The sequence below is a fragment of the Bubalus kerabau genome, chromosome 22 (assembly GCF_029407905.1).
Source record: "Bubalus kerabau isolate K-KA32 ecotype Philippines breed swamp buffalo chromosome 22, PCC_UOA_SB_1v2, whole genome shotgun sequence".
Lineage (NCBI taxonomy): Eukaryota > Metazoa > Chordata > Mammalia > Artiodactyla > Bovidae > Bubalus > Bubalus kerabau.
In genome coordinates, this window is record NC_073645.1 from 49,570,737 (window position 1) to 49,587,241 (window position 16,505).

A 16,505-nucleotide genomic window follows, 5' to 3' on the forward strand; every position below is an offset into this window, starting at 1 on the left:
TCAATTGTGCTCTAGAGCGAAAGGTGGTGGGGCGGGATGACAACCAGCAAAGGCTGGTCAGGTGTTTCAGAAGTTCCCTATGCCCCTGTCCAGCCAGCTCCTGACCCTGGGTGTCCCTTGACCTGGGGTGCCTGGAGGTCTTTGTGCCTCAAAGGTCAGTGAAATCCTGATTCTGCAAAATAAAGACCTATGCCTATTTCAACTGTGGGTGGGGTAGGATGGGGGGGTGAAGGGAGGGCTGAGCCTTTGTGGAACAAGAGCTCTCAGCCGAAGGAGGGTGCAAAGGGGAGGGTGTGGGTGTCCTGACTGCTGCAGTCACTCAGCCTTCGTGGCCTGGGGCAGCCCTCTGTGTGCAAAGAGCATTGGGAGTCCAGGCTTTCTGAGGATAGGCTCGAAGGCTTCTGGGAGGAACAGGCCAGGTGGTGACATGGGACAGGCCCTTCCCAGATGTGGCGCTGCCTCTGACCGTGACCTCTGGCCTTTGTTCACTGGTGTCAGCAATGCTTGTGAACCAACCACGTCCCCCCAGCCCACCCGGAAACTTCCCACATGTCAGCAAGAGCTAAGATCTAGATTTGTTCCTGTAGAAGGCCGGGTTGTTGGCTGAATCCAGATGGTTTTAGATGTAAAACTGTAGCCGCTCAGCGCCCCCAGCCACGTGGGTGGTGGGCACTGAATGAGGAGGTCCCATGACTGTCACTGGGAGGCCTCTGGTGGAGGCGCAGAGGGTGTGAAGCTGCTGGCAGGTCCACAGCCCTGCGCGGGGGCCACTTCTCAGCTTTATGGAGGGACCTCCCCCAGCCCCGAGATGACCCGGCCGGTGCCCCAAGGAAGCCAGTGGATGCCTTCCGGAGCTCCGTGGCCTCATGCTTTACCCCTCCTGTCCATCCGGTGTGTGTGTGTGTGTGTGTGTGTGTGTGTGTTTGTGCAAATCGTCCACCCGGAGAGGGGCTGCAGTGTACATGGGGTGGGGGCCCAGGGTCCATCAGAGGGGGCGTGTTGAAGGCAGATGTGTGAGGAGTTGGCCGCGGTTGATGGTTGGTGGTGGAGCTGAAACGTGGATATGGGTCTCCTCTACGCTGCACTTGTCTCTCCTGCAGCATCACTCCAGGCCAAGCTGCCCGCTTTTAACAAAACTCCCTCCTTCCAGGTCAGAAGCATGTCCTATCCTAGGCCCGTCCTCTGCAAGTCCCAGGCTCAGGCGCCCACTTGACATTTCTTCTGGGATGGCAAATGCCCCCAACTCAACACGTGTCAAATCACACCTGTGACCTCCCACCCAGCCCAACACTGCCTAATGTTTCCTTTATCCTTCTAATCACACCAGCCTCCATCCTGCTGTGGAAAGATGGGCTGGATTGTTATTTCCCCAAGGAAAATGCTGTGTTCTCAGCACCCAGCCAGGCATCTGACAGGAGGCTCTGGTAACTCATCAGTGGACGAATGGAAACATTTTAGGAACTGGTCTGAGCATGTAGAGGCGTTTGTGTGTTTTTAGGGGATGTCTGTTGTGGCTGATAGGCAGCCACCTTTTTTTTTTTTTTTTTTTTTAACATTGATGGAGAGAGAAGAGACGCCTGCCTAGGGACCAAACAGCCAGTGCTTCTAGAGATGCTGAACGTACTTGCTAAAATGACTGTCTGACTTGGACCAAAGCAACCTCAGATGACCTCCCCAGGAGGCAAGTTGCAGAGCAATGGGGACACCATGGAAGTCACTTTCCATTCCTTTATTTGACACGTCTTTTCCATTTATAATGTTTGAGTTACCCTTATAGAGGTTCTGCTGTCAAAACAGGAACAAATATATCCATTAAGATAAAGACTGGCCTTCTTAATATTTGATGATCACTGGGAAAAACTGTGTGTTCCAAGTTCACCTTCACTCCTTGCCTTGGCATCCTGCCTTCTAGTGACCCATGGGTCCATGCTCCCTGAAGGCACCCCCAGGCTTTCTAGATGCTTGAGGGTAGAGCCTGCTCAGCCTCCTAATCTGAATCTCCTTCCCCCTTATCTCCATCTTTGGGACTCCTACCCATACGTCAAGGCCCGCTTCAAATAGCCCGGGTCTCCACAAAGCCTTCCTAACCCCTCTGCCTAAGGTCATTAGTGTTTGCAGAATCCACTCTGACGGATACATAACATGCCTTTTGTATGCCATCCAAAGCGCTCGTTCAAGTCAATGCAGTGAGATATGCCAGTTAACTTTATTTTTTTCATGATAATTTGAACAAGGATGTAAGATCTGTGTGATTTAGTATTCTAATCTCATAACGTGAACTGTGCGCCTTGAACCAATCCGTTCTTTAACACACACCATTGACTCTTGAGTGTTAGAGTGGTCTGGGAGGCGCAGATGCAGTCATTTATGCACATTAGCCTTCGTCCATGGGCTGGATTAAACCAGGCTGTGTGCAAGACACAAGCCAGCTAAACCGGGGTCAAGAAGCAGTGTGATCTAGAACTAGGGTGGCCCCAGGGTCAAGAGAAGGACTTCTTTATTCTAGGAAGTAAAGGCTGTGAAGCCACGGCCTTCCCCCCAAACCCTCAGAACTTCACACTTCTTTTCTCCAGAGAGAGACGTCTGAGCCCCTCCTAACCCCAGGGTGCTGACCGATTTCACACTGTTCACTTGGTCCAGGTGGTGGAGTGCTCCCCCAACCCCCCAACCCCATCCACAGCTGGGCTGCCTCCCATGGCTGGGTCATCACAGGGGCCACGTCTCTGTCTGCTCTGGGTGCCAGGCCTACCCAGAGGACGATTAGGCTCATAGGCACATTTAGTGTGCTGTTAATTTTACGTGCTGACCCCAGACACACCAGAAGGCTTCTCTGGAGAGTTAACTTCTCACTCTTTCATGTCACTTACATTTTTCTCCAATAGCAGAGTGCTGGATGACCTTCTAGATGGATGGGGTTTTAGATCAGCTGTACCAGAGGTGGAGGGGTTTCGGTGAATTTCACAGATGCAGACTCACAGTTGTGGGGGGCAGCGTCTGCTGGGTTTGGACTAAGAGAGCCCTCGTTTGGGGATTACCATGCTGGCTTCCTTTGCTGCTCTCGGTCTGGCTGCTGTTCCCTACACCTCGTCCATCAAGGGCTGCCCTACCCAGGTGTTCAAACCCAGGAGTTTTGATGTGGTTTGCAGCCTTTTTGAACTCACACAGCTCCCAGCTCAGAGCCAGAAATGCGAGCCTGATGTCTTTCTTTCAACTCCTCAGACACTTCAAAGGAGTTGTCGAAGCTTATGAAAAAAAAAATTTTTTTCAACATTATCTTTCAGAAAAGCAGCATATCCTTTGATATTGGTCTCCAGAAAATAAGAATCAAATAAATATATTTTTTCAATGTGTGTTTTAAAATCTGCTTCAAGTATAATCAAGGATCCCAATTAACACATCATTGACTGCAGGCATTAGCTTCTGCAAAACTCCCCCAGTCAGTGATGTCTTTGTATAGCTGGTGGATGTAACCGGGATGAGATAACCAAAGAGGGGACCAGCGTTTTCTTTCTCCCTGGAACAAATATAAACTCCATTTGGGGACAGAGGGGAAAAATTATCCTTGGTTAGAGAATTCCATGGACAGAGGAGCCTGGTAGGCTGCAGTCTGTGGGGTCATGCGAAGAGTTGGACATGACTGAATGACTAATGCTTTCACTTTCGCTTTTCATGTGCTAAAAACCAGAAGCGATTTGGGCAAGCGTTTGCTGTTACATTTATTGGATGGGGAATGAGGAATTGATAGGAAAGCTAGTCTGGACCCTGGGGCTGGGCTCCAGCAGCAGTAAGTGTGATGTGCTGGAATGAGTGTTGAGCGTCAGCCACCCTCCCCCGGCAGGTGCGTGGCTGCATCATCCTCCCCAGGGACGAAGGATGCTCGCCAGGTGTCCGGAGCTCCCAGAATGGCCCAGCTTCTGAGGGAAGTGGACAGACCCCAGAGTGTACCAGGGGAGGAGGCTTCGTGCTGAGGTCTCTCCCCTGCTCGCAGTCCTTTCACCCCGTCTGAGAACCAGCACTGCATCTAAGCCCCGGGCTCCGCTCGTCCCTGGGAGGCACCCAGCCCGGGGCTCAGAGCACAGACTGCACCAGAGGGACAGGGTCAAGACTGGGGCGCTGCGGTTAGGGGCGAGTGACTTAACACACCTCCCAGTGCGATCCTCCCTGTTTGCAGTGGGCGCGATCACACGTCCCCGACAGGGCTGTCATGTGGATGGATTGCTGTCACCTGCGGGAGCTGTCCAGGGGGTCACGGCACCGCCTCGTGTCCAGGCTCAAGGTGACTTGAGCTCTGATCTCTGTTCAGACGCATCTGCTGTGTCCTCAAAGCAAGTCTCGCCACGTCCACTGTCTAAGACGCAGGTGTCATTTTTGGTTATTAATGTCCTGAGATCTATTTAGTCATTTCCAACCAAACATTAGTCACTGATATTTGTACTCGAGAGCCAACGAGTTCCATTTTTCTCCTAGGCCAGGATTTGTGAATGTCCCTGTCGCTTAGCTACTTGGTTACAATGTGTTGTTCTGAGTGACCTTTGGACTCAGCCTTTTAATTTTGTCCCTTGCCCCAAAGGGACTTGGTGTTTTCAGGCAGTGTCCCTGGGCTGGGGCTCCCACGGGTCGGCTCGGCCGAGTTCAGTTGGCTTCCAGCAGTCTTGGCCCTGACTGTTTGGCCAACATGCACGAGGGCCTGGGAGTTGGGGACGCAGAGTCTGGTGGGTGCAGGCTCCTGGCCCAGCAGGCTCCCCATTAAACTGTAGGAGCTCCGGCCTCACTTTCTGCTCCCATTCCAAAGGCTGGTCTTGAAGTGGGGCACCCATTTCCATGACTTGATGTCATAGGCCACCCTCCCCCGCTCCACCCTACCTCACTCACCAGTCTGTCTGGATGCTTGTCATGGAATAAAGCTTTTCTTTTGTCGTTTGAAATATGGCTCAGGAGGGGCTCTGAGGATACCAGGGTCAGTTTTTCTTACAGTTTTCCCAGGGTGGACCTGCTCGTAGCCATTTCATACTAATGCACTTGGTACAAAGCAGAGAGACAGAGAGACTCCGATACTGAGCTTTTATCTTCCAGTCGTCATCTAAGGAGGCCTCCAAACTCCCTTTCAATCCAGAATGGGAGGCCTGGATCTAGGTACCTGTAGGCAGGAATTAAATTCCAGGGTGTAGTCTCAGATGGTTTCAGAGAGCAAAAGGGTGACCTGTCACTCCCTTTAAGCACTGCGCTACCAGTTAGACCAAGCTTACTGAATCACAGAAGGAGAAACTCTCACAATTCCAGGGGCACAGGCGTTGGGAATCAGTGTTAATCAACCAGAAGCCACAATATGTGTGTCCTTTTATGACATTCAAGGGTTTGCAGGAACTCAGTTTGGGTTCCGAAACTGTTGCCTTAGGGCACTTGCGTTATTGACTACTAGACACTTAAGTGCTCTTCCAAGTAGATTAAAATATTTTAACTTCTTAACCATGTACAAGTAAACCCATCTTAGTTGCGCTAAGACAAAAGAAACTCTCCTTTCCAATCATGTTATTTCAAGTAGTCTCAAAACCTGCCTGGTTACTAATAAAATGATTCCTTGTGATGGACACTTTTCTTCAGTAGGTGGTTTTTCTAGCTCTGAAAGTGGCCTTAGTTTTATAAACAGCCAAACATTGAAGTCCTGGACATAAAATGCTTCGAAACAGTCACCCCGTCCTTCAAGTTCAAGTGCAGTTGGCTCAGCACCCTGTCCTTCTGAGCTTTTGGCAGCACTTTATTAAGTGCATCAGTAATTCAATAAATTACTTTTCAGCCGTGTTGCGAACATCAGCTAAAGCTCAGTCATGTATTGGAGATGGTATCAGCCTGCTCATTTAAATTCCTTGGAGCAAACTCCTGATTTTGGCTTAACATAATATAAAGATGCCAGAGCCAGAAATTTAATAATTTTGCACAGAATTGTGCCAAGCTAGGCCTATTCTTAGCCAGCCAACAATATTCTTTCAAAGGATCTTTCTTGGTTTTCATCAAATGTGGGTAGTATAGGAAAGTAGTCTGTAAGGTGGGATGGAAGGGACAAATGGGGATGTAAACATCTATTGAGTGCCTGTGGTATACTCAAGCTGGGCTTAACACTGGCATCACAACGCGGTCACGACTCGTGTCCTGCGGGCGCCCTGCCGTCCAGTGGCCCCCAACCTTTCTGGGACCAGGTGTCCTGGAAGACAGCTTTTCTGTAAGTGGGAAGTGGGGGATGGTTTGGGGATGATTCAAGGGCCTTACATTTACTGCGCACTTTATTTCTGTAATTATTGCATCAGCTCCACCTCACATCATCAGGCATTAGATCCTGGAGGTTGGAGTCCCCTGCCCTCCACCCATAGGAGGGCAAACTTGATCGTTTCCAGGGCGTATATAATGTAAGCATGGCAGCAGAAGTGGAGCACAGTCGCTGCGAAGGGCTTGTGAAGTGGGGCCTGGAAGAGCTTCGCCAACGAGCAGGCATCATTTTCAAGAATGTTTGCTTGGCAGCCAACAGGCCTAGAACATTCCATACAGAGGGACTTCCTTGTGCTTGCCCAGCGGTGAGAAGTGGCATGACCTCTCTGGGGAACGGCGGGTGACTCAGGGGACCTGGAGCCCAGGGGTGAGGAGGCTGGAACCAAACAGACGGAAGAGCCTGGCCTTCTCCATCCCCTTACCAGCATCTGGGCTCTGTCTGATATGGACTCTAAACTATGCCACAAGTGCACTGAACCACGAGACAGAAAGTGACTCGCAGACGGATAGAACAGCCTGGCGCTTTCTCAGGGAGAAGGGGGTTGAGGGAGAGACAGAGTAGGAGTTTGGAGTTCGCAGACACCAAGTATTATTTATAAGATGGACAATCAGCAAAGTCCTGCCGTACAGCACAGAGAACCGTATTCAGTAGCCTGTGATAAATCATCATGGGAAAAAAAAAACTCCATAAAGAAGTAACTAAAAGACAACACCAATTCTGCCCTTTTTGTTTTAGGCTTTATCTGTTTGAGGTGGTTGAGGACCCAGGTGATCCCCCCATTTAGAGCCCGAGGGCGATGCCTGCCCCCCTTTGAGCATCCTAAGACTTGCCGGGGTCACGATGCCCATTCCCGGGACCATGTCCCGACTCGGACCGAGCCTCCTTCTCATGTTCTCATGAGAGATGGGTTAGGCTGACCCCTTCACCTCCCTCCCGTATCTGACCCCCTGGTCATGCTTTGGGGTCTCGGGAAATGGAAGCCCCTTGTCTGCTTCCATCACCTGAAAGCCCAGCCTATCTGTCTGTTTCACCAGGAGTCAAACGTTCCTGCCCAGCGGAGCCTGGAGGGGGGCGACTCCTGCCTCACGCCCAGGCCTGCCTCTGCTGTCCGCCTGGCCTATGTCTCGCCGGCCTGGCCCTCTGGGTGTGGCTTCTGCCTGGCCAGCTGCAGCCAGGCGGTATTTCAGAAGGCGGTCAGTCACACATGTTCTTCTTGTGCGTGGCAGGCTTTTGCTTAGCAGAAGACTTATTATATGTTGTATTAAAATGCACATCCTGAATGAATGGGCAGTGCCGAGCAGAAATCAGTGACATCAATCCTAGTTACTGTACTGCATAAAGGATTTTCTTCTTTTTTTTTGTTTTTCATTTGTTTGTTTGTTTCAGTATGGCAATGATCTGTAAGTGCTGTACAGAGATGGCACTTTCTTTCGTGACTGGTATTCTGGAGACTGGTGCAGCCAGGCTCGATGTGCTCTCTGTTTCCAGGCCCCCTAGGTGGGGTGCGGCCGTGCTTCCCGGGGTGACTTCTGAGCTGATGGCCTGAACGACAGTGTGGGGATGGCTTGGCTGTGTGCGTGTCACCGTTGCCTAATCGACAGCAGTGTGCATGGAGACCTGTGGAGTGACTGGCGTCTGGTCACCTGGGGCTCAGCCCCTGTCGCCTCTGATACGGGACATTGGTTAGGCTCCCGTGAGACGAGTCCCTTGGTCTCCCTGGAAAGGCGTGGCCCCCGGAGCCTAAGCAGGCTGTGCCTTCTGCCATGAGCCCTTTGCAGCCTCCACTCTGAGTTTGGTTGAGGGTCCGCTGCGCTCCCCGCCCCCAGCCAGGGTGCCTGTCCCCAGGATGCTGGTGGGTGTGCCACCGCCCTGCGGTCACCACCCTCTCCAGGAGAGGGGTCCTGGTGGTGGGGCAGAGGAAACAACTTCTGTGGCCGATGTGGCTGTGGCCTCCAGGGCCGCCTGTGGGAGGGTCTGCTAGAGAGTCTGGACCTCAGGGTGGTGCTCCACCTTTCTTCCACCCAGCCCCACCCTCCGCCCGGACTTCCGGGGGCCCTAGTGCTGAGGAAGGTGTGAGTTTGCCCCACAGGCTAGGAGAGGCAGGCTCCGTGTGATCAGGGATCTTGGGGTGTCAGAGACGGGAACACAGTTCATCTCACGAGGGGCCTCACGACTTACGTAACTGAAGGTTGGGAAAACACGGCATCCAGTGGTTCAGCGTCACCGTCAAGGCCCCAGCGCTTCCTCATTCTTGGGACAGGCTCTTCTTCCTGTGTCTCCAGCAGCCTTGTATCCATCATCCCTGCAGGAGAGAGCCCCACCCCCTGCCCGAGCAGGTGAGGCCGTGGACTCCAGAGTGAGTCTCCTTGGCTCTGATGCACCAGGCCTTGGTCACTCGCTACCCTCAAAGCTTGCACTTTGGGGGGCAGGGTTCGCCCTATTCTGATTGTCCAGGCTGGGGCCCTGCATCCTGCCAGGGGTCGGGGGTGGAGCAGCTCCTCTCAAACCACTGTACCCTTCGGGAGGAGCAGCTGGGGCCTTCAGGGGAAGGGAAGAGGGTGGACCATGCAGGGAGAGGAGGGGAGGATCCCTAGGGCCTACCCAGGAATGGTCTTAGAATTAGTGGGTGGACTTGGGCTCCGTCTTGGACTGGGGGAGGCAAAGAAGAGTTCTGAGGAAGGGAAGCGCTGATGATGAATGTGTTCTGGGGGCGGTTGATGAGGGGTGGGCAGGGGGCAGGAGAGTCTCTGGGTGGTCTTTTCTAGTGAGGCCATGCCTCTGAGTCACAGGGCAGGTCCCAGAGCCCCCTGCATATCGTGAGGTCAGGAGCTGCATTTCTTACAAAGCTCCCCAGGGAATCCCAACCTGTAGCCGGGTAGAAAAAGTCAGGGGCTTTTTCAGGGGCCCAGGAATGAGGTCAGGACTTTCCGTGGTGGCAGAGGGCAGTGGGTGGCACCGTGGCTGCCCAGGCAGGTGGAGAAGAGGCACCAGTGCCTTTCAGGGCTGACAGTGGGGTTGAGGTGTTACCTGGTACCTGTGGCTCACAGGACCAAAATGGAACCATCATGGGGAGGGCACCAGTTCTGAGTGCTGCCCTGAGGGCGGCTGGAATCTTTGGGAATCTCCTTTGTTTGCGTTCTGTTCCTCTTTCAGTCCTGCTCCAGCCACTTCCATCCTAAATGAGAGCTCTTGGATAGACTGACCCATGACGAGGTGTTGGGGACTCACTGGGGGCCAGTTTCAAGTGTTGCTTTTTAAAAGATGACAGTTTCGGAATGAGGAGGACTAAGCCAAGTAAACATTGGTGGGTTGGTTCCTGGCAGTGTGAGGGTGATGGTGGTGGTGATGATGGTAGTGATGAGGGTGATCGTGGTGGTGATGAGGGTGATTGTGGTGGTGATGGTGGTGATTGTGGTGGTGATGGTGGTGATTGTGGTGGTGATGAGGGTGATTGTGGTGATGATGCTGGTGATGATGGTGGTGATGGTGGTGATGAGGTTGATCGTGGTGGTGATGGTGGTGATGATGGTGGTGATGGTGGTGATCATGGTGGTGATGAGGGTGATTGTGGTGATGATGCTGGTGATGATGGTGGTGATGAGGGTGATCGTGGTGGTGATGGTGGTGATTGTGGTGGTGATGAGGGTGATTGTGGTGATGATGCTGGTGATGATGGTGGTGATGGTGGTGATGATGGTGATCGTGGTGGTGATGATGATGTATAGCAGCGGTGATGGTGGTGGTGATGGTTGGGGTGGGGAAGGGCGTTCCTCCCTGCAGCTGTGAGCCCCAGGAGACTCATAGTCATGTACATACATCCATCCACTCATCCATTCAGTAAATGTGAATGGGAGAGACCTACTGGGTCTGAGGCTCCAATGCTGAATAGAATGCACAGATCCTGCCCTTGCAGCCTTTACCTGGGGCCTGGGCTCCTGTGTCTGTCTCTCTGTCTGTCCATCTGCCCCCAGGACTCCCCTCAGACGCCAGTGGCACACAGCTCAGCCTCGCTCGGGAGGCCATGTGTGGCCAGGGGGCCACCCCGGGGTCCTGGCGTCACCCCTGTGGGACCAAGAGGGCCTCCTGCGCCTGCCTCCCTTCCCGTCGATCCGGAGCAGCATGTGTTCACGGGGGACCCATCTCCACTGGGTGTTGATGGCTGAGTGACTGTCCCTCCCCCCTCACCCCACAGAACTGCAGTTCTGCCAGGCTCTCTTTCAAGAGCCCATCTCTCTGGCAGTGAACCCAGATTCCTAGGACTCTGTTCCTAACCTTAACATCTGAAGGAGGCTGGACTCTTAAGGCCAGATGGGGAGAGTGGCAGGGTCACCCAGTGGCCTTGTCCCCTCCTCCCCACTGGGCTCTCACGTTTCCCTATCCTCACTTCCACCCCTGGGGCTTCTTTTTTCCAGAACCCAAGCCCTCCTGAGCTCACCCTACTGCATCGGGGACACTCACGCTATGGACTGAGGGCCCACGGGTGGCAGCGGCTGTGGCCTCGTGCCTTGGGCAGCTTTCCTGCCTGCTGCACGCCTGCCCGGGCCGGCGGCCCTGGGAGCTGGCACTTCACCGCTGGTATGCCATTCCTTTGAAATGAGTAACAGCCAAACTGGTCCAAGAAATGCCCATTGTTCCCTGCCTGCTGTTGTCCAGTCTCCAAAAAATAAAAAAGACCCGATTGCCTCATCATGTGAGGAGGCCAGGGGGACGGACTTCTGGGAACGGGCCACCCCCGACCCAAGGGCCATGGAAGAGACCCTGCCCACAGGACCACAGATACCCAGGGCTGAGGGCTACAAGCCCGGGAGAACTGAATACCAGAACGATTTGCCCAATTGCTCCTGATTGGAGAATCATTTTGAATTAGTCCTAATGGCTCCATGGAGAGTTTCCACGTTGGGAAAAATTCTATCGAGATACCCTAGTGTTGGAGTCACGGTCTTTCTTTAATGCAAAGTTCAAACAACATCTATTTCACTTCCTGTTGCCTCTGGCAGAGTCTGGATGAACCTGGGATTGGAGCTGACCTTCAGGTGGGGCGCCCGCTCCCTTGCCCTCACCCCACCCAGCCTGATTTCTGGTTGGTAGGAGCTTAGCCCCTTAATCGAGCAGCACAGATCCAGATTAAGTCTGTGTAAACGCGGCGCTGTCTGGTCTGGCTGGAGGGGAACGTTTCCCTGCAGGAGGCTTAAGCTGGAAAATATCCATGACAAGTACAAGGAGCCTTTGGGTGGAGATTTAAATACTGTGTCAAGATGCATAAAAAATACAATTAACCATGGTTTGAGGCGGGCCATGTCTCTGGGAAACTGTGTGTCTGAACAAATCAAAGGAACATGTGGGAACGATCTCCTAAGCGTTTTTATCAAGAAAGAGTTTGGGCTGGAAATGGCGCTGAGTGATAGGGTCACTGGAGAAGGAAATGGCAATCCCCTCCAGTATTCTTGCCTGGAGAATTCCATGGACAGAGGAGCCTGGCGGGCTATAGTACATGGTATCACAAAGAGTTAGACGTGACTGTGCGACTAACTTTTATAGGGTCACAGACCTGGTTCTTCATCAGGAAGGACAAGGGAAGGGGGACAAGGTGTTTTTGAGATGTGTGATTTGGCACATGTATAGTTTTTGGTGGCTCAGTGGTAAAGAATCTGCCTGCTAATACAAGAGATGTGGGTTTGATCCCTAGGTCGGGAAGATCTCCTGGAGAAGAATTTGGCAACCCACTCCAATATTCTTGCCTGGGAAATCCCATAGGCAGAGGATCCTGGCCAGATACAGTCCATGGGGTTGCAAACAGTTGGACAGGACTGAGTGGCTAAACAACTATTGTCAGTAGGATTTCACCGTCAGCCTACAGCCGGCCTGTTCCCCTCTGTCCAACTTCCCTTTCTGTGTTCAGGGGCTATTTCACGACCTAAGCAATAAAAACTGCAAGATTAACCAGGACAGTGTGGGTGAGATGTTCAATAAGGTCCCATTTGGGTATAGAACATGAAAATGTTGGCTCTGACCCACTTATCTTGGTGCTTTCATCTTCCCTAAAAACTATTGACAATGTATCATTTACATCTAGAAGTAATGGAGCATTGGTACAACTGTAGCTGAGCTTGCTAGAAAGTAGCTGCTCTAATGAATGAGCAAAGCCAGAAAACCTCCGCCCTCAGTACCCTTGCTGTTTTAAGCAGAGGCCTTCAGAGGAGTCCCTGGGCTACTTTGCAATGCACACTCCTGGGCACTGAAGACGTGGTTCTGTGAAACAAGGTCTGTGCCAAATGCAGCCTTTGGCATAGACTTCAGTTTTCCAAGCTCCAGAACAGAGTTGGCGATTTTGTCTCCTCTCACCTGTCTGAGGGGCTTCTCTGGTGGCTCAGCAGTAAAGAATCTGCCTGCAATGCAGGAAACACAGGTTCGATCCCTGGGTCAAGAAGATCCTCTGGAGGAGGAAATGGAAACTCACTCCAGTATTCTTGGTGGGAAAATCCCACGGACAGAGGAGCCTGGTAGGCTACAGTCCATAGGGTTACAGAGAGTCGGACACAACTGAGCAGCTGAACATACATACCTATCTGAAGCTAACATATCTGAGGCTTGGCTGGAAGACCCACTTCCATGGCTGGCAAGCTGATGTTGGCTGTGGGTTGGAGGCCACAGTTCCTTCCCATGTGGAGACATACACAGGGCCACTTGAGCATCCTCATGAGGGGCAGCTGGTTTCCCCAGAGACAGTGGTCCCAGAGAAAGTGAGGCAGAAGTTGAAATAAGACCTAGCCTCAGAAATCACAAGGTCTTTCCTGCAGTATTCCGTTGGTCATACAGGTTAGCCCCACTTATGCAGAGAAGAATGACCAGCCCTTTCCAAAGAATAGGTATTGGTTCTTGTTTTCGGTCATGAAGTCATGTCCAACTGTTTGCGACCCCCATGGACCAAAGCACACCAGGCTTCCCTGCCCTTCACTATCTACCTGAGTTTGCTCAAACTCGTGTCCATTGAGTCAGTGATGCCATCCAACCATCTCATCCTCTGTCGTCCCCTTCTCCTCTTGCCTTCAGTCTTTCCCATCATCAGGGTCTTTACCAACGAGTCGGCTCTTTGCTTCAGGTAGCCAAAGGATTGGAGCTTCAGCTTTAGTATCAGTCCTTCCAATGAGGAAGGTGTTGGTGAGGAACCTTTATTCTTTTACTATCCTGGGTGTGTTAGTTGTAGCTTTTAGTTGTAACAGCACAGAACTGAGAAAAGGAACTGGCAGAAGGTTACAAAGTGGTCCTTGGAATCACCAGGAAGGCTGGATAAAGTTTCAGAAAAGGGGCAGGGCCCAGGCTCACAGTCTGAACTGCAGTCAAGGCGGGGCCACCGGAAGCCCTCAGAGGATGTGGCCTGTGGGGCTGCTGGGCCTTGCTGCTACTGGGCTCTCGCAGCTGCGTCCTCTGCCCGTGGTTTCGGGACTTCCCTGGATCCATGGCTTACCCTGAAGAGTCAGTCCTGGTAGGGTTGATGCCTGCAGCCTGGGCCACCTCCCTGTCAAAACTGGTCTGCAGGTGCTTGGAGGGCGGGGCGCCAGTGGGATCCCGCGCTGGGAGGTGGAGCGCCTTGAACCACCGATGGCGCACCTAAGAGGGATGCTGAAAAGCAGGAGGAGCGTTGAGGCTCCGAGGGCATCCCCAAACACTGGCGTTCATGCTGCAGGGTTTGCACTGAGCCAAGGGTTATTTTTGTCTCCAAGTACACCCTGTATTACATATTAATATATTCCTGAAAAGTTATGTTAATTTGAATCGTGGTTTATATACACTGGCTAAGCTTAATACCTTCCAGAAGTCTGTAGATAATCCTTTTGTAAAGCAGCTAATCCTTTTAGGGAACAAATAATCACTTCGTAACGATTTTTTTTTAAGGTCAAGACTGCGTATTGTGTTTTCTCAAGGCAGAGGATTCGCTCAGGTTTCCTCTTTTGCTCCTAGTGAGGGAGCATGACAGCTTTATGTGTAACTGTTAGCAGTGTCTCATGCTGTGTGCAAGAAAAAAAAGCACTGAGGGCTTGTTTGTTTTCTTCATTTTTCCTTCTCTACTGTAATTGATTGTCTTCTGGAAGGAAGCATAGGCTATTAAAATTTGTAAAGAGCTTGTTTTTATTTTGTTCTTGCCCACAAGGCTGTTTTAACACGAGTGTGTTTAGTGGTGAACAAGGGAAGAAGCAAGCATTTTTAGTTGTTCTGCCTGGGAAATTAGATTTGGAAAATTCACCTTTAATGTTAGTTTTTTGTTTTTTTTTTTTCCCCTTCTGTGGGAGGCTTCCACATCATAGCAGGAAAATTTGATTCCATTTCCAAGAGCTGTATTCAGGTTTCCTGGTTAACTGGGTGCAGGAGCCTGGACAGGAGGGGTGTGGGGAGCAGGGCAGAGACATGGGCACAGCTCTGCGGGGACCGTGACAGGTTCCGTGTGTGCAGAGGAATCCGGGTGGAGCAGGAGTGAGGAGAGCCATTGGATGAGGAACGGGGTGGGAGGCAGTCAGGCAGCTAGTGCCGGAAGCTACTAGAGGGAGGAGAGATGCAGAGACAGGGAGAGACACTGGAGACGGGAGAGACACTGGAGATGGGGAGAGACGCTGGAGACGGGAGAGACACTGGAGACGGAGTAGACACTGGAGACGGGAGGGGGAGACGCTGGAGACGGGGGGATATGCTGGAGACGGGAGAGACACTGGAGACGGGGGAGACACTGGAGACGGTGGGGAGACGCTGGAGACGGTGGGGAGACGCTGGAGACGGTGGGGAGACGCTGGAGACGGGGAGATACGCTGGAGACGGGGAGATACGCTGGAGACGGGAGAGACACTGGAGACGGGGAGAGACACTGGAGACGGAGTAGACACTGGAGATGGGGGGAGACACTGGAGACGGGGAGAGACGCTGGAGACGGGGAGAAATGCTGGAGAAGGGAGAGACACTGGAGATGGGGGGAGACACTGGAGATGGGGAGAGACACTGGAGACGGGGAGAGATGCTGGAGACAGGGAGAAACCCTGGAGACGGGCGGGTGAAGATGCTGGAGACGGGAGAGACACTGGAGACGGGGAGAGACACTGGAGACGGAGTAGACACTGGAGAAGGGGAGAGACACTGGAGACGGGGAGAGACACTGGAGATGGTGGGCGGCAGGGAACGCTGGAGATGGGGAGAGACACTGGAGACGGGGGATACGCTGGACACGGGGGCAGATGCTGGAGATGGGGGTAGACACTGGAGAAGGGAGAGACGCTGGAGACGGGGGGAGATGCTGGAGACGGGGGTAGATGCTGGAGAAGGGGGAGATGCTGGAGACAGACAGCTGCCATTCAGGTGCCCCCACGAGCCACATGTGTCCATCCGCTCTTGTCTCCATCCGCACAGAGTAAGGGAAACAGGAAAGCTGGGGCGACCTGCACCCCAGGGCGGGTCTCTCACACCTGTAGGGAGGTGACACGTGTGTTACTACATCAGTAAGACTGATTCAGCCACTTTTTCCCTCCAGAGTTGGAACCCATCAGTGTCATTGGTGGACACGCGAGGAGGCACTGACTTCTCTTTTCAGAGACTGTTATTAAAGCATAATTTCCCTTTTAAAATAATGTTTGTTTGTTTTAAAAAAAAGAACAACAAAAAATTAGACCCTGGAATCATACTCCTTGTGGCAAGACACCCCCTCTAAAAAGGCACAGGAGGATGGAGTGGATTCACTTCGTGTCGCTGAATTCTCTTAAGTTGAATGTGTGTAAGATGTCAGCCCATCTTATGGTTAGCAAAACTAAGCCTTGGACACGGGACATGAGTCGTTGGGGGCCCTGTCCCCTAGAAGGTGGCAGAGCTGGGCTTCCGTCCCAGGTCCGTCGGCTGTCTGAGTAGGGCCTATTGACACACCAGCAGGAGGGGTTGTAATGAGCAGAACAGCTTGGAGGAGACGCGCCTGGGAACCTAGGGAGCTTGTGTTGAGCCTCCTGTAATTCCGGATGAACATCCTGAGATGGCCACTCCTTTGGATAAAATATGTGGCTAAAGAACATACAGTAAATAACATTTTTCAGTGGGTTATTTTAGTCTGTATGTCAGAATACAAATGATTCTGATTCTGTGGTGGGACATAGAGTGAATTACTTTCCTGATTTAATTTTACGTTTAAGTGCATGCTAAGTCACTTCAGTCGTGTCCGACTCTGTGCGACGCTATGGACTGTAGCCCACCAGGCAAGAATCCTGGAGTGGATTAC

At 52.3% G+C, this 16,505-nt stretch overlaps 1 protein-coding gene across 2 annotated transcripts in view; it reads left to right on the forward strand.

Moving 5' to 3' along the window:
- The window catches only part of PTPRE (protein tyrosine phosphatase receptor type E), a 178,976-nt gene that overhangs the window by 1,086 nt on the left and 161,385 nt on the right, over nt 1-16,505 (forward strand). The window lies entirely within an intron of this gene.